Raw genomic sequence first — 16,888 nt, 5'->3', positions numbered from 1 at the left:
TTTTTGAGATGGAGTCTCACTCTGTCACCAGGCTGGAGTGCAGTGGCGCGATCTCGGCTCATTGCAACCTCTGCCTCCTGTGTTCAAGCAATTCTCCCCCTCTCAGCCTCCTGAGTTGCTGGGACTACAGGTGCATGCCACCATGCCCAGCTAATTTTTTTGTTTTTAGTAGAGATGGGGTTTCACCATGTTGGCTAGAATGATCTCAATCTCTTGACCTTGTGATCTGTCTGCCTCAGCCTCCCAGAGTGCTGGGATTACAGGCGTGAGTCACCTCGCCTGTGACTAATGCCTCTTTCTATGTTGATTTCCCCTCTGTTAAATTTCCTCTTTTCCTCAGGTAACATTGGAATGACCACTGGGCTTTTTTTTTTTTTTTTTTTTTTTTTTTTTCAATTCAGCTAAGGTGAAGAACAGTCATGATACATTCAATTTGGGAGACAGGGATATATTTGAGGTCCACAGACTTGCCAAGTTACTGCGAGCTGCACCAGCTTAGAAATAGCTTCTAGCAAGAATCCTCACCCCTAAGTGCTGACTCCCCCACCTTGTACATGAAGAACTAGAGATCTTATCAAGATGTGGCTGTGTCTTATGGCACCAGGCTGGGAAGGTATGTGGCTAGCAAAAGAGAAAGTTTAAAATTCAAAGAAACCTGTCTGTGGAGGAATCTTCCAATCATCAGACTGACAGGATGATAAGTAGAGAGTTCCATTCTCATACCTCCTGGTCACAAGTGGAAGTGTTCCCACTGTCAGGAGTAAATTTAATATATGGTATACACAATTACAAAAGCACCATATAATGTTTTCTTTATTGAGGAAACTAGAATATAATTGGATTTTCCTGGAATCTTTGTGTGTAGAGGGCACATACCTGTAATCTCAACAGGATGTTCTGCAATAGATCATATAAAAAAGAAACCTGCAAGAAGTCTTCCCAAATTCTGCAATAATTCTAAAAATCTGCATAATATTTCCAATGACAAGTTATGAATCAGAAAGAACCCTTTCTCTCTTTCCGCAATGAAAGGACAAATTTTGATTAGCCATGCCAAGGGAAAGAAGGACTTAACTTTCTCTTCTCCCTTTGTAACAAATGTTACAAAGTCATTATCTCGCAAAGAAGAGATCAAAGAGTAGGCAACCAAAATAGGTAGGAAGAATAGGATAATAGGGACGTTGGTTGGTTAATTAATAAACATGCATTCCTTTCCTGAATTTTGTGATGCTTCTGATAGTTGTCAGCTTTCTTACATTTGTAACTTGTGATTTTCCTTTCACATCTAAGTTTGTATAATTTTTTTTTTTTTTTTTGGCGGAGTTTTGCTCCTGTTGCCCAGACTGGAGTGCAGTGGTGAAATCTCGGCTCACTGCGACCTCCACCTCCCGGATTCAAGCGATTCTCCTGCCTCAGCCTCCCCAGTAGCTGGAATTACAGTTGCCCACTACCACGGTGGCTACTTTTTTGGTATTTTTAGTAGAGACAGGGTTTCACTGTGTTGGCCAGGCTGGTCTTGAACTCCTGACCTCAGGTGATCTGCCCATCTAGGCTTCCCAAAGTGTAAGTTGGTATAATTTTTAATGATTTTTCCTTTTAAGTCTCCCCCACCCCCAATTATATTAAGTTGGTGCAAAAGTAATTGTGGTTGTTGCTGCAATTAAAAGTAATGGCAAAAACCACAATTACTTTTGCACGAACCTAATAGAAGCTGCAGGCTCTACCATTAACCCTGGTTTGGGAGGGTAACCTGATAAAGAAGTCATCCAAAAGTCCCAGCTGAGAAGAGACTGGGGAGGTACAGGGAGCTGCCATTCACCCACAGCCATGGTGCTGGGAGTGAGGTGGAAATCTGGACATCAGGGAAGTCTCCCTCCAGGGTTGGGCTGAGTGCAGCTGAGCGAAGGGCATTGCTGTGCTGAGTAGCACCTCAGACCCGCTCCCTGCTTCTGAGTATGACCTGCAGTGATCACATTCTTTCTTGAGATAATAAAAACAGAAGTCAGCTGGGCGTGGTGGCTCACACTTGTCATCCCAGCACTTTGGGAGGCTGAGGGGGGTGGATCGTGAGGTCAAGAGATCAAGACCACCCTGGCCAACATGGTGAAACCCCATCTCTACTAAAAATACAAACATTTTTAGCTGGACGTGGTGGGCACACCTGTAGTCCCAGCTACCGGGGAGGCTGAGGCAGGAGAGTTGTGTGAACCCGGGAGGCAGAGGTTGCAGTGAGCCGAGATCGAGCCACTGAACTCCAGCCTGGTAAGAGAGTGAGACTCTGTCTCAAAACAAAATAAAAAAAAAAAAAAATACTTGCACATGCATGTTTATAGCAGCACAATTTGCAATTGCAAAAATGTGGAATCAACCCAAATGCCCATCAATCAATGAGTGGATAAAGAAACAATGGTATGGACATACGATGGAATATTACTTAGCCATGAAAAGGAATGAATGAATGGCATTCACAGCCACCTGAATGAGGTTGGAGACTTAATATTCTAAGCGAAATAACTTGGGAATGGAAAACCAAACATTGCATGTTCTCACTTATAAGTGGGAGCTAAGCTATGAGGGTGCAAAAGTATAAGAATGATACAATGGACTTTGGGGACTCGAGGAAAGGGTGGGACATGGGTGAAGGATAAAAGACTACACATTGGGTGCAGTGTATACTGCTCAGGTGATGGGTGCACCAAAATCTCACAGCTCACCGCTAAAGAACTTATGTAACCAAACACCACCTGTTCCCTAATAACCTATGGAAATAAGAAAAAAAAAAAAAAAACCCAGCTAACCTGGATTGGTTGCCTCACATGTGCCAAGTCATGGGCTTAACTTGAATGAGCTGAGTCAATCCTCAGGGTCATCTCGACAAATCATTGCCACGACCTCATTTGTGAGGTGCCACAACCTCATTTGTGAGGTACCACGTACTACTTTTGTCCTCTGTTATTGGTTCCTACTAATATCAGGAATCACGTGTCAAGGATACAGACTGTGTAGGCCAAGCGCAGTGGCTCACAGCTGTAATCCCGGCACTTTGGGATGATGTGGCAGGCGGATGGCTTGAGCTCAGGAGTTTGAGGCCAGTTTGGACAACATGGCAAAAACCCAACTCTACAAAAAATACAAAAATTAGCTGGGCATGGTGGTGCATTCCTGGTCCCAACTACTTGGGAGGCTGAGGTGGAAGATCCCTAGCGCCTGGGAGGTCGAGGCTGCAGTGAGCCATGACTGCACTACTGCACTTCAGCCTGGGTGACAGAGCGAGACTCTGTCTCAAAAACAAAAAACAAAAAGAATACAGATCGTTTGTCTAAGAGGTAGATTTCCAGAAAGATTACGGATCACCAGGCCCTACCCTCAAATGATCTTATTAAGTTTAAGGGGAGAGTTATGACATTTTATACATATTTAGAGCACCCCCCCACCCCCCTCAGTGATCCTGATGCTGTCTTTTACTATGTGCAGAATGGGGCCCCTTCAGCTCAGTGGCTCCAGCTGGACTGCACGTTAGAATCAAAAACCTTTGGACCATTACAACACCTAAGCCTCGGTACAACTAAATCACAACCACTGGGAGTCAGGACTGAGTGTGGGTGTTTTTAAAAGTTCCAGCCAGGTGCAGTGGCTCACGCTTGTAATCCCAGCACATTGGGAGGCCTAGGTGGCTGATCACGAGGTCAAGAGTTCAAGATCAGCTTGACCAACATGGTGAAACCCGGTCTCTACTAAAAATACAAAAATTAGCTGGGCATGGTGGTGCCCGACTGTAATCCCAGCTACTCAGGAGGCTGAGGCAGGCGAATCACTGGAACCTGGGGGCAGAGGTTACGGTGAGCCAAGATTGCGCCACTGCACTCCAGACTGGGTGACTGAGCGACTCCGTCTCAAAAAAAAAAAGTTCCCCAGGTATAAAAAAATACAGCTTAAACAAAATACATGAAAATGGCCGTTAATCACCATATCACTAATAAATAAATATACTCTCAATGAGTCTTTTATGAGCTATTAAAAAAAGCAAAAATACAACATTTCAACAAAAACATTTCACACTTGTATCATTTTTAGTCTTTGTGACACATACACTTTCACATCCACTGTTTACTTAATCCCTACAACGCTATGAAGCTGTTAGCCCCGTTCTGTAATGGAGAGAGCAAAGGGAATAGCCTTTGTTTTTGGCTCTTTCCTGTGAGGTTATGAAGAGTGGGATATGGCCCGTGTATTACTGCAGATGTGCCTTTAAAACAGTCCTGCCCGGCAGTAGGAAGGAGCACTGGAGCAGATAAACGCTGACCATGGGCTGGAAATCTTGGAACTCCTGCAGACCACCCTGGCCTGGCCCAGCCCAGCTGCCTTGCTCTGGGCTGCCTCTTCTTTTCCCAGCCCCCTCGGCCTGGCTCTGTAGGCTGCTAACCCGTTCTTGTTCACCGAGCTTCCCAGGTTGGTGAATGGGTTTAAACTTGCCATCCTGACTGCCTTCCAGACCCACCTGTGGGGATTACCTCCCAGCTGCTTGGGTTGGACGTATCTGCCCCCATGGGACTGGCTTGGCCAGAGACCACAGACAAGCAGGAGATGTGGCTAGCCTTTGAGTCCCAGCTGCCCACGACAGGGCCAGGCACATAACTACTGCTCAGGACCTGTCTGCGGGCTTGAACGGAGTCATGCTGGAGCAGGAATGTATTCTTTTTCCAGGCCTGGTGGCCCATCATTCAGCACTCTCTTCAGTATTCTTACGGTGTTAATGGAAATCCTGAAAAAGGCCCCTGAGCAGGGCCAGCCCACCCTGCTAAGCTGATTTAAAAGACAAAGAGTGCCAGGTGTGGTGACCGGCACCTGTAATCCTGGCGTTTTGGGAGGCCAAGGCAGGAGGATCGCTGGAGGACAGGAGTTCAAAACCAGCCCGGCCAAGATAGTGAGACCCCTGCTTCTACAAAAAAATTTTAATTAGCTGGGCATAGTGGCGTGGTCCTAGCTACTTGGGAGGCTGAGGTGGGAGGATCACCTGAGCCCAGGGAGGTTGAGGTTGGAATAAGTCATGACTGCAGCACTGCACTCCAGCCTGGGTGACAGAGCAAGACCCTGTTCCACCCCCTGCTCCCCAAAAAGAAAGGAGGTAAAAAGAAAGTGAGAGGTAGAGGCCAGGAACCAGGGCTTCAAAACTCATTTGCAATCACTGGAAAGACAGAATCGTCATGACTAAGTAATTACCCCCAAACACCCAGCTCAGGGACTTTTGACTGTAAATCACGGGTTTCAGAAAAGCTTCAAGTGGACAAACCAGCCATATTACTGCTTGAATCTCCCAGCTGGGGATTTTGTTTTTTCCCCAGGAGTCTTTCAGATTCACAACTTGTCATGGGAAATCTTATGTAAATTTTTCGGATGCTTGTCAAATTTGGAAGGATTTCTCTGAAACTTTCTTATATATGATCTGTCACAGACACACTTGCTGTTTAGAGTAAAGCTTTTAGATACGTGCCCTTCAAGCACAAGAATTCTAGAAAAGTCTTCAGAAGCCGTGTAAAGGGTCTTCCCCCTGCCTGCCCAGGGCCAGGTGAAGAAGCAGGAGGAAGGGTCCTGGGGGGCTGTGCCCTTCTGTGAAATCAACGGGAAACCCTTAGGCACATCTTCCAAGGAGACTCTCTTCCCTGAAAGTCCAGACATTCCAGGAGGAGGGGTGGAGTGGGGGGGATGGGTGGCTACACGGTCCCTAGTTGCTTAGCCAGTGCGTTTTATTAAGGGATTATAGGCCACCAAATTACACCTAAATATACAAAGGCCAGCTGTGCATGCTGGGTTCCAAGTATTGTCATGAGCTAGCTCACAGAGAGAGGGCCAAACCACTGAAGTCGGCTTAATGAAATAAACTGGGTTACAAACACCTGTAAAAGAGGGGGAAAAACAAGCGACACCCCCCTCAAGAGCGCGGCCAAGGGACGTTCTTTCACTTGCCATGCTGCCTGCAGCCCCCACTCCTCCCACAATCTGGATCCTCTCAGGCAGGGCTGGGGATGTCAGGACTGAAGTCTCCATGGCCAGCAGGGATGTGGCTTAATGCCACCAAACTGGACAAGGCAGACATACTTGTCTGCCCTTTTTGAAGTGCTCCGCACCCCCAGTTAACTGACTCAGAAGTGCCACTCTCCTGCAGGAACGTTTCTCTCTGTTTCTCATATTTGGGTTGAGGGGGGTGTGTCTGAATCCAGATGCCACTATGGAAAGGAAAGGAGGTTCAGTACTGGTGCCTGGGGGTCTTCCACTTTGCCTCCTGTCCCACACGCCACACTCCCCTTACCAGCTTGTCACCACCCCAACACACAGGTGCATACACATGGGCATACTCACATACACATGCATGCACACATGCACACACACGCATACATAATACCCACACACACATGCACACATACATACTCGCATGCACACACACACATACATACTCCCATGCACACACATGCATGCACATGCACGCACACATGCACACACTACGTTTGCAGAGCTTGATAAATCATCCATTGTGAGAAGAGCATAGACTCATGGAAAAAACACTCTCTGCCTTTGCGGCCAGGAAAACTTTGGTTGAAATCATCAGGCTCTGTCTGGGTGACTTTGAGCAACTTACATTCCTCTCTGAGTTTCAATAACCTCATCTCAAAATGGTGACAATAATAATCAAGATGGTAACGTAGGCACTTCCTCGATCTGGTGGCTTTGAAAGCCGAATTATATCATGTTTCCAGTGCTCTGTATGCGTTGCACCGTACGGCATGCATGGCACTTGGAAGAGGAGGCTCTGCTCATGTGAACTGCTGCATGTAACATGCCTCAGAGTCCCAAACACATGTGACAAAAGCTCAAGCCCCGTTCCCTACCATTCGCCACCACTTTCCCATGCTGCAAAGAAATGTACCAGGAGCTTCTGGTCCCACCTGATAGACGGCCCTGGAGATGCACCATGGTTTTAGCATCAGCTGCAGAACTCGAAGGTTCCCCGCTTGGCAGGTCCTCAGCGCTCGGCAAGTCAGGTTCCAGCTCCACGGCAGGTCCTCAGAGCTAAGCAGCCCAGCGGCCATGCCAGCCCCAGAATCTGCTGCCACCCCTCTGGTCCCTGGCCCCACATCCAGAGCTGTGTTCTTTTAGTGACACAAAGTGCCAATGTCAGTGAGATTTAATCAGGCAAGGAAAAAATGCTGTCCAAATAACTCTGATTCCTCTGGCTCTCCTCCCCCTACCTACCCTCACCACTCTCACTAATCCTCAGAGACTGCTTTCCTTCAAGGATAAGCAAAAGGCTCCTAACTCCCTCCTAAAATGTTTTCTGCCTGTCTCTGGGGACTCACCAGGGACAAGGTAAAAATAAACTTCAGCACTTGGATAACGGCACATCCCTGTTTCTCAGTGGACTGAGGCTGGCTTTTCAGCAGATCAAACAGAACTTAGGGAAGACCTCAGACCCAGAAGCACCACCGAGTGCCGGGATCCCCTCCAGGGTGAGAAAGCTAAAGGCAGAGAGCTGCAGCCTTCCCTGCCAACATTCCCCAGACATTCCATCTATGCTCTTAACTCTTTACGACTTAGAGAACCCACGAGTTTCCACATAGTCAAGCAAAAAGTCCCAGTCTGTAGCAGCACTGGAGAAATTGCTATTTCCGTGGGCAATTTGTAAAAACCCAGGCATTTTCTTTGGAAGCCTCCCAAGTTTAGGCTGGGATTGAAATGGCTGTAAAGAATACTTATCTGATGAATTTCATATCAACATCCAAGATTTGGAGGAAAGCAGAGAAAAGGAGGTAAAGTCAACTATCCTGTTTTTCTCCCCATGATGGGTTACTTCCTATAAATGGCCTTGCTGTTTTATTACACGTTGGGTAAGCTACAGGTAGAGCTTAACCCAAGGAAGGTCGCTCAATTAAATGAGTTATAACTATTGGAATTTCATACATTGTTTTGATTGTTGATTACTTTAGAAGGGCATCTGCATCCTAATTCAATAAGTTATATACCAAAGGGTGACATTCCATAGCTCCAAGGGGAAGAAGGGGGAGGGGAGAACGCAGCCACAACGTAGATGTACAATTAAGAGAAAGAGCACGTTTAATTTTTAACGTCATTTTGATTGCCTAGTCCTGAAATATCACGGTAAGTTACGACGCATGTTTGCCTTCTCCACATTTGCTTATTTATTATCTGTCTCTTCGACCCTAACCTTTAACAGAAAATAGAAACGTAAATCTACTAATCTACTGGCTTGTCATGGAGTCCTTTGTAACCACAGTTTGCATTTGGCTCTGTCATTTCCTGTGTGGCTTTGGACAAATTAATTAACTCCTCTGACTTATTTCTTGATCTGTCGGATGGAAATAATGCCTACCTCGCTAGGTGGCTGTGACGATTACATGAGGTGACATACTGAAAGTGGATAATGAAGAGCATGGCATGTGGCTATTATTCCCCCGCCACCTTATCATGATCTGGTAATTCAAAGACTCTATCCACCAGTGATAATATGAAACGCTTAGCATAAAAATCTGTGTTTCTCTAAATTATGTTCTTTTATTACCTTTTCTCCTTTTGCTATGGATTTATGCATTGATTTGTTTAATTAATATAGGATAGCCTCTATTTGTTTATTTTTGGAGGAGCCTCTCTATGTTGCCCAGACTGATCTCAAGCTCCTGGCCTCCTGTGATCCTCCTGCCTCAGCCTCCCAAAGTGCTGGGATTACAGGCATGAGCTACCTCACCTGGCCCATTTTAATTTAAACCCTTTTTTGGATAGTTTTATCATTTTTCCATGAATAAGGGCTCTAGGGCAAAACACAATGCATATTTTATTCCTGTATACCACTCCTTTATTTTTATACCCCGGTAATGAAAAGCAAACGGGTACTACAGAATCTTGCCTTTCTACAAACATCCCATCACCAGAAAGTTTTATCTAAGAGGGAAGGGAAGGGAGGGGAGGGGAGGGGAGGGGAGGAAGTAGGACCTTAGGAAAAGAAGAAAGAAAGGAAGGGAGGGAGCAGAAGGAAGGCAGGGAGGGAGAGTGAAAGGGAGGGAGAGAGAAAAATAAATTAAATTAAAAAGCCAACAGTATGCAGAAAATGATGCTTCCATTAACATTAGCTAACTGCGTCGGTATTTTCATGAAAAAACAAATGCAAGATATATCACAGTTAGCTTCAGCGTGTGTGCCCTGAACTCATGCTCTCCATCCTCTGGGGATTTTGGCTGTAAACCAGACTCTTATCCGAAGTATAAAATTATGGAGAAGATAGGGACAGTTCTAAAGGCATTGTTTTATCCTATGATTAAATAATGTGACTTTAAAAATTTAGAACATTAAATATATATTTACTTTATGGTCTGGGAATCTTTAAGTGTAAAGGTGCCATAATAATCCCCTTTTTAAAAATGACTGAATATAAACAAGAATTCCGGAGAACAGCAAGACCTACTCAAGCTTCCCTGAAATCTTTACCATTTGTGGGGATGGGTGGCGTTCTTTAGGTGGTCTTGCTCTGGAGTCTGGAATTGGAGCCCGGTGACATCAGCAGTCTTTGTGCCCATGGAAACTCGGGGTGACAGTGCTGTTGAAGGATGCTGCCGGGTTTTGCTGGCCCTGTATCTCCAATCACCTACATGATTCTGCTCTAGCCTTTACTGATTGATTGAGGCAGATTCTCGCTCTGTCACCCAGGCTGGAGTGCAGTGGTGTGATCTTGGCTCATTGCAACCTCTGCCTCCCAAGTTCAAGTGATTCTCCAGCCTCACTCTCCCAAGTAGCTGGGATTACAGGCGCCCACCACCATGCCCAGCTAATTTTTGTATGTTTAGTAGAGATGGGGTTTCACCTGTTGGCCAGGCTGGTCTCAAACACCTGACCTCAGGTGATTCACCTACCTTGCTCTCCCTAAGTGCTGGGATTATAGGTGTGAGTCACTGTAGCTGGCACTGCCCCAGCCTTTAAATCACTAATTCAGAGTGTCACAGGGCAGTTCCCCAGATGGCCTCTGAGAGGCTATGCATGCAAGTGGCATGGCTGCCATTGACCACAATGTCCTTGCTTTTCAAAGGGATGTAGAAACCTCAGAGCAATTCACTATACGTGTGTGTGTGTCCGTGTGAGTGTGTGACTGTGTCTGTGTGTGTCTGAGTATGCATGTGCATGTCTCTGAGTCTCTCTGTGTGTGTATCTATGTGTGCTCATGTGTGCCTGTGTGTGTGTGCCTGGCTCTGAGAGTCTCTATGTATGTGCCTGTGTGTGTGTCTACTGTGTGTCTGCGTGTCTGTCGTGGTGAGTCTCTGTGTCTGTGTGTATGTCTATGATATGTTCATGTGTGTGTGTACATATGCATGTGCCTAGCTCTGAGTCTCTATGTATGTATCTGTGTCTGTGTGTGTGTGTCTACTGTATCTTTGTCTCTATGTGTGTGTCTGTGCATGTGTGTCTCTTGTGTCTATGTGTGTGTCTGTGGGTCTGTTATATGTCTGCATGTGTCATTGTATGTCTTGTGTGTGTCTATATATGTGTGTCTGTGTGTTTGTGTGGGTCACTGTATCTATGTGTCTGTCTCTGTGAATCTCTATGTATGTGTCTGTCTCTTGTGTTTCTATGTGTGTGTACACACCTTCTTCTTACGGAGAGGGAAGTCCCAGCATAGAGGGTGCAAGCAGCCTGCCAGGCTACCTGAACACTGTGACAAAGCTGGAGACACCAGGGCTCACCAGGCGAACACGTGACCGGGACTGGGCTAACGCCCACTTCTCTTCATCACTTTCCTTATTTTTTTCTCGAGAATTATAGAAAACAAGCATCTTCAGGAATTTACCACTTAGTTGATCACAAAACTTAAAAAGTAATGGATGAGGACAGAGTGACCTCTTGGCGTCTAAAGGGTGGGAACACCATGTTTGACACCAGGAAGACAGAATGAGAAACAGTCACTGGCTCACCCCTCCTTCTATGAGATTTTAGCTACTATTTGGGGTGAAAAGAGTCAAGTACCGAATTGGCTGGCCAGATAGGGTGAGTCACTGAGTGCCTATTATAAGCCCTGGGGAAACAGCGCAAGTAGAAGCTGAGGTCTTGGTCCTGAGATTGCACATTGGGGAAGGGAACTAAGGCTGGGAGCTCTAACTCAGTGGCTGACCTGGGACGGAGGCAGGCGTTGCTGGTGCCGGGAGTTCCCTAAGCAGAAGAGGAGCTGGGACTTTGCATGGCAGAGCTGACCGCCAGGCGCTGACACCCAGTCCCTTGTCCCCCAGCTCCCACCGCCGTCCCACTGTTTAATCGTCTTCCCTATCTCTGCGTTTCTGTGTTTTCCATCCCTGCTCCCAGACCCTCATTCACTGCTTTTGTAAAGACAGAGGAATTTTTTTTTAAAAGCAACAAATGCCTTCGCCTGGCTCTGGGGATGTCTTACGACATAATTACTGCCTTGAAAAGGAATTGGAGAAACCACGTTGTAAGTAATGTGTAGTGCAATTATGAAAGAAATTTGCAAATACATAAATAGGCAGAAAACAGCACACACATGGAGAAGTATATTTATAGCAGCTAAAGAAATGTGTTCAGAAGTGCAATCTCATGTAACCCATCTTAATCATTCAGGGGTTATTTATTTATAAAATGTCAGCCATAAGATTGGTTGAGGAACTCCTATCTCAGGTTAAAGTCAGCTACTAGTACAAGTAGCATTTTAAAAAAGGTTCTCTTGGATGCATTTTGTTATCTTTTACTGATCTGATCCGAAGGTAAAGGACAATTTCTCCACTAGCAAAGCCCAGTATATATGAGGCCCAATATCAAGAAACTTCAAGGAATTATGGCCTTAGCGTAAGCCAGATCTGTTCTTTTGGAAGAACAAAAGATGATCAATAGGCGATTTATTCCAAAGTCAGGCTGAGAAGGTGAAAGGAAAATAAATAAATCCACAAGAGTGAGAGGGAAAGGCAGAGATGCACTCAAAAATGCCCATCAGCTGTATTTTCTAGTTTTATAGAAAGCAGATTTCTTTTGTGCTTTGTGTGCAGTGAGCAGGCACCTCTACTTCTGTGTCACGTAAGGACTTTTCCAGGTCTTAACTACTAATCTGCGTTTTAATTCCGCATTCCTTTCCTGCCTTCCAACACAGGGCTCAAACTGAGGTTGAAATTTGCTGCACATTTCTTTCTCTCATTCCATTGAATGTCACAAAGCAATCTCTACGTGTAATCAAAATGCTGGGCGGGGGTTATGTTGGAAGCTTTGTTCTTTAAATGAACGTGGCCCATCACTCTGTCAGCGCTCTTTCTTTCTTTTTAATTCAGTGTTAACTTTGTCTACAAGCTCATTTCAGGTTAGACATTTGATCAACATCATTACGCATCAGTGCCCTTAAAAACGTAAAAATACCTTATTGAGATATAACTGATACACCATACACTTCAGCCGTTTAAAATGTACAATTCAGTGGTTTCTTAGTTTCATGATAGGATTGTACAACCACTGCCACAATCTGAGAACGTTTTCATCCCCCCAAAAGAAAACCCCACACTCATTAGCTGTGATTGTCATTCCCCATCTCTCCTCACTCCCCCTAGCTACTGGCAGCCTTTTATCTCCTTTCTGTCTCCATAGATTTGCCTATTTTGGACGTTTTATATTAATGGGGTCTTTGTGGCTGACTTCTTTCACTCAGCATAATGTTTTTAAGATTCATCCATTTGTAGCATGTGCCAGTACATTATTTTCTTTGCTGAATAATATTTGATTATGCGGATAGATCATATTTTGTTTATCTATGCATCAGTTGATGGACATTTGGGTTGTGCCCACTCTCTGGCTATTATGAATGATGCTGCTATACACACCTGTGTAAGCATTTTTGCAAGGCGTAGTTTTTCGTGTCTCTTGGGCACATACCTGGGAGTGGAATTGCTGGGTCAGATGGTCACTCTATGTTGAACCATTTGAGGAGCTGTCAGACAGTTTTCCAAGCAGCTGTACCATTTTACATTTCCACTAGCAGTGTGTGAAGGCTCCAGTTTCTATACCTCCTTGCCAATCTTGTTTCTGATTACAGCCATCCTAGTGAGTGTGAAGTGGTTTTTGGTTTTCTAGCATTCTTGGTTTTCTAGCTGGATCCCATGACGTGGCCTTTGGGTAGGATAGGGTGGAGGCAGAAACAGAAAGCGCTGTTTCTAGGGTCCTGGACTGCTGTCCCCCTTGCTTTAGGCCCCAGCGGGCTGCTGCAGATGGAATCTGGGGGAAAGAGGCTGGGGTACTGGAGAGCCTGGAATGTTCTCTTCCTCTCTCAACAGCCCTTCCATACCACCTTCTTCTGCTCCTGACTCTCTCACATCCACCATGGAGGCAAAAGTCCAAGTATTTTTGGAAGTTACCATTTGTCATTTTCTAATCCGGGTTGCAGTTCGTTGGAAAAAAAGGATATTTAGAAATAGCACTGGTATGGTTAAGTGAGTGGGTGATATGCAAAACCCAAACCCAAACAGTCTTGAAATCCCAAGGCGCTTCAGGACTGCTCACTAACACATTTAATCCCATATTTGGGTCTGGAAAATGTCCCAGCTCCAACCAAGAGCCATCATGGCATCATCATTTCTCAACCTGAGAACCCAGAAAACCCATTTATATAAATGCTAGGACAAGGACACTCACTAGGTTCATTTTGGGGACTGGAGAATAATCTTTAAAAAATGCTTTGCTGTGTATATAAAAATATTTTGGGTCCCTGGGAAAGTACAGGAGAGGCAGGAGCTGCCCTCTGGCTTAAGCACTCCCGAGGAGCAAGCCAAGAGCTATGTTTAGAAATATCCCCCTCAAGATCCACACATGATTATACGAGAGATCCTATGGCCATAAAAGTGATATCATCTATCAATTACCCATTAGGAAAGTAAGCTCCCATATGTATACCAGGCCCCAGTAGAAATAAAATCAGAGCCGCCTGAATTAAATCAGTTCAGGCCAGGAATCGGAAATTAAATGTCCTCAGACCCTCTTTTCTTAATCTCTGGTTATTTGGTTTCCATGAAATTCATCCTTTCCCAAGGATGATTTTTGAGTGCATACTTCGCAAGCATGTGTGTGTGTAATCAAAGCCTTATGTGAAAAATACATACTTTGTTTTGTTTAGGGGTTACACACACTCAAAAGAGCAATGGTCTGGGGCCTGCTGGGAGTGAAGTTGTAAAGCAGAGGTCCTGTTCATAACAAAAGGGGATCTGCTTGCTTGAGAAGGGGTCTCAAGCTTGAGAGGGGGAGGTGGCCCTAGAGTCACCTCCTTCACTCAGAGGAAGATTAAGCCGAGTGAATGCTCCTATGAGCATTAGGAGAGTTCTTTGGGAGATGATTAACACTCCCTTTCCAAAGAGGAATTGAGAAGAGGTTTAAAAATGTGCGTCTAGAAGCTGGGAAGAGGCTGGAGGCTTGCTTAGTGAGGAGAACGTCAGTGTCTCTTTCAGATATAAAGGAGGTTGAGTAGAATTTTTAAGAGGTAAATAGACCTAAGAACACTTTGTTTTAACCTATAACTTAAATTCCTTTGAACTCTTGATTCGGGGGTATTCTGTTGTTTATAATAGCGATTAGAAGGGTTTTCAGTTTTCAATGCACTACTCACTTCTCATAAAGTCTCTTTTCTCTCTAAAACTCATCTTTCTAAATTAGCAGTCTTCCTTTTTAAAAAATCTCGAGTGTCTTGAGTGTAATAGGGATGTAATGAGTACTGAATGAATGAAACTACCTATGTTCTGGGAAAGCACAGGTTGTGGCCTAGAAATATTAGGGGGCCTTGCCTACGTGAAATCCACCCTGGTGCAGCTGAAACTCTCTAACAGGTATCATTCTTCTCATGTTGGCTTCTCAAGAGCGGGCCTATGAGCACCCCATCCCCTTTCTTACTCGGAAATGAAAACCACACTCACCACGGCATAGACAATACTGGGGACCTGATAAATGGAAATGGAGAGGCTGCACTAATGTAAGTGGGGTCAAAGTTCGTCCCTGCTGTAGGGCGGATACAATTTTGGCAAGCAACGACTTTTGGAAGCCATTTTCTAGACTGCATTTTTCTCTTGCTTTCTTAGAATGCTTTTCTCCAGGGGAAAAAGAAAGCAGAGGTGTAAAAGATATCTGGTCATTTGAGGGGCCCAGCTGGGAAGCTCTCTGCTGACCACAGCACTGTCTCTCCCCAGGGCTCAGTCCCACAGTGTCACTGAGTCCAGAGACTGGGACTCCAACAAGCACTCTGCATTCCAACATGATTGGTAAACAAACAAACAAAAAACCCCAAAAAACTATTTATTCTAGTCCATCACATTTTCTATATTTCCTAGAGAAATCTTGATCACCCTATAAATGATTCATTAAAATTAAAAATATAGGCTAGGTACAGCAGTTTATGCCTGTAATCCCAATGCTCTGGGAGGCTGAGGCAGAAAGATCACTTGAGGCCAGGAGTTCGAGACCAGCCTGGGTAACATGGAAAGACCCTCATCTCCACAAAAATAATAAAAAAAAAATTACCTGGGGGCCTAAGTCCCAGCTACTTGGGAAGCTGAGGCGAGAGCATTGCTCGACCCTGGAGTTGGAGGCTACAGTGAGCTATGATTGCACCACTGCACTCCAGCCTGGGCAACAGAGAGAGACCCTGCCTCTAAAAATCAAATCAAATAAAATCTAATCAAAAAATTAAAAATTAAATTAAAAAACTATTATTTTAACAAAAATCTTCTCATGAAATCACACCTAAACCAACAATAATAGAAAAATCCAACACAAATAAAACAAAACAGAAAGCTGCCGTGATTGATCTGTCTTGAGTTGGTCAATGGAGATTGGACTAGTCAATGAATCAGACTTGTATTCAAACTCAAAGAAAGAAAGAAACGAGTCCTTTGATATATGCAAAATCAGGCCTGTTTCAGGATAATCTTGTTAATTTAGTGAGTTGCCTAGACTACTGCTAACGAATTTAGGCTGTCCTTTCTCATGAAGATCTCTTAAGGATAAAATATGCATTTTGAGCTCTGCTTCTTGGAACCATTTAAATGAGCCTACCTGCAGGTGATGTGGCGTGTTCTTGGTCTGTGTTTGACTGAGGATGGTAGATATGGGTTATGATTTGGTAACAGAGCTTGGAAAACCAAGAACTCTCATGGGTTGGAGGTCCAGGGAAGTTGTGGAAGTCAGCACAGTCATACAGGCAACCAGAATCATCCAGAATTTAAAGATAGGTCAAGGTGAATCAATGGGTTTAAAGCAGTCAATCAAAGTATCTGTTAATAATGAATCCAGAGCTTAGGTCGACCAGGAGGACAGAAACTAGGCATGCTGACAGCAAAGAGACTGACAGGTATATGAAAAGACCGACAGGTATATGGTGGACATCTCACTTAAGGGAGGCAGAAGCAGGTTGGAGGCTGCTCCATCTCCCTGTGCCAGGTATTTTATGTCCTTCCTGTTAGGGCAGGTGTCAAGCTCCCTGTGGGGCTCCAGTGACGTGCCAGTGGAAGCAGGTAGGTGTGCAGGTGAGGAGAAAGTTAGGCCAGGTTATATGTATTGGGGCTCAGAAAATGTTACCCAAAAATGAAGGCCTTAGAAGCAGCTCTCTCTGACCTTTTCTCATCTCTGGCCCTCCCGTCTTTGGTCCCTTATCCTCCCCCAAACCTAGCCATACAAACTAGAATCCCTCTTTCCCAGGGCAGTTTCTAGGAACCAGAATCTCTTTTCCCAAAGCCAGCCATAAAGCCTAAAAATATCACTTTAAATTTCCCCTTTTACACCTTCCTATGTAAAAACTAGCCACAAAGAAATTCTCAGCTGGGCATAGTGGCTCACGCCTGTAATCCCAGCACTTTGGGAGGCCAAG

The 16,888-nt window shown here is 44.9% G+C and overlaps 1 protein-coding gene and 1 non-coding gene across 8 annotated transcripts in view; both read right to left on the bottom strand.

Moving 5' to 3' along the window:
* The window catches only part of FRMD4A (FERM domain containing 4A), a 679,547-nt gene that overhangs the window by 325,037 nt on the left and 337,622 nt on the right, over positions 1 to 16,888 (bottom strand). The window lies entirely within an intron of this gene.
* LOC119471447 lies at positions 12,316 to 12,380 on the bottom strand. The gene has a single exon (XR_005200500.1). It is a non-coding gene; the product is annotated as a small nucleolar RNA SNORD78 (small nucleolar RNA).

This window comes from Cebus imitator, unplaced genomic scaffold (genome assembly GCF_001604975.1).
Source record: "Cebus imitator isolate Cc_AM_T3 unplaced genomic scaffold, Cebus_imitator-1.0 Scaffold61, whole genome shotgun sequence".
In the NCBI taxonomy this organism is placed as follows: Eukaryota; Metazoa; Chordata; class Mammalia; order Primates; family Cebidae; genus Cebus; species Cebus imitator.
The sequence above is the reverse complement of the archived record's forward strand: the minus strand, read 5'-3'. Positions and strand labels throughout refer to the sequence as shown.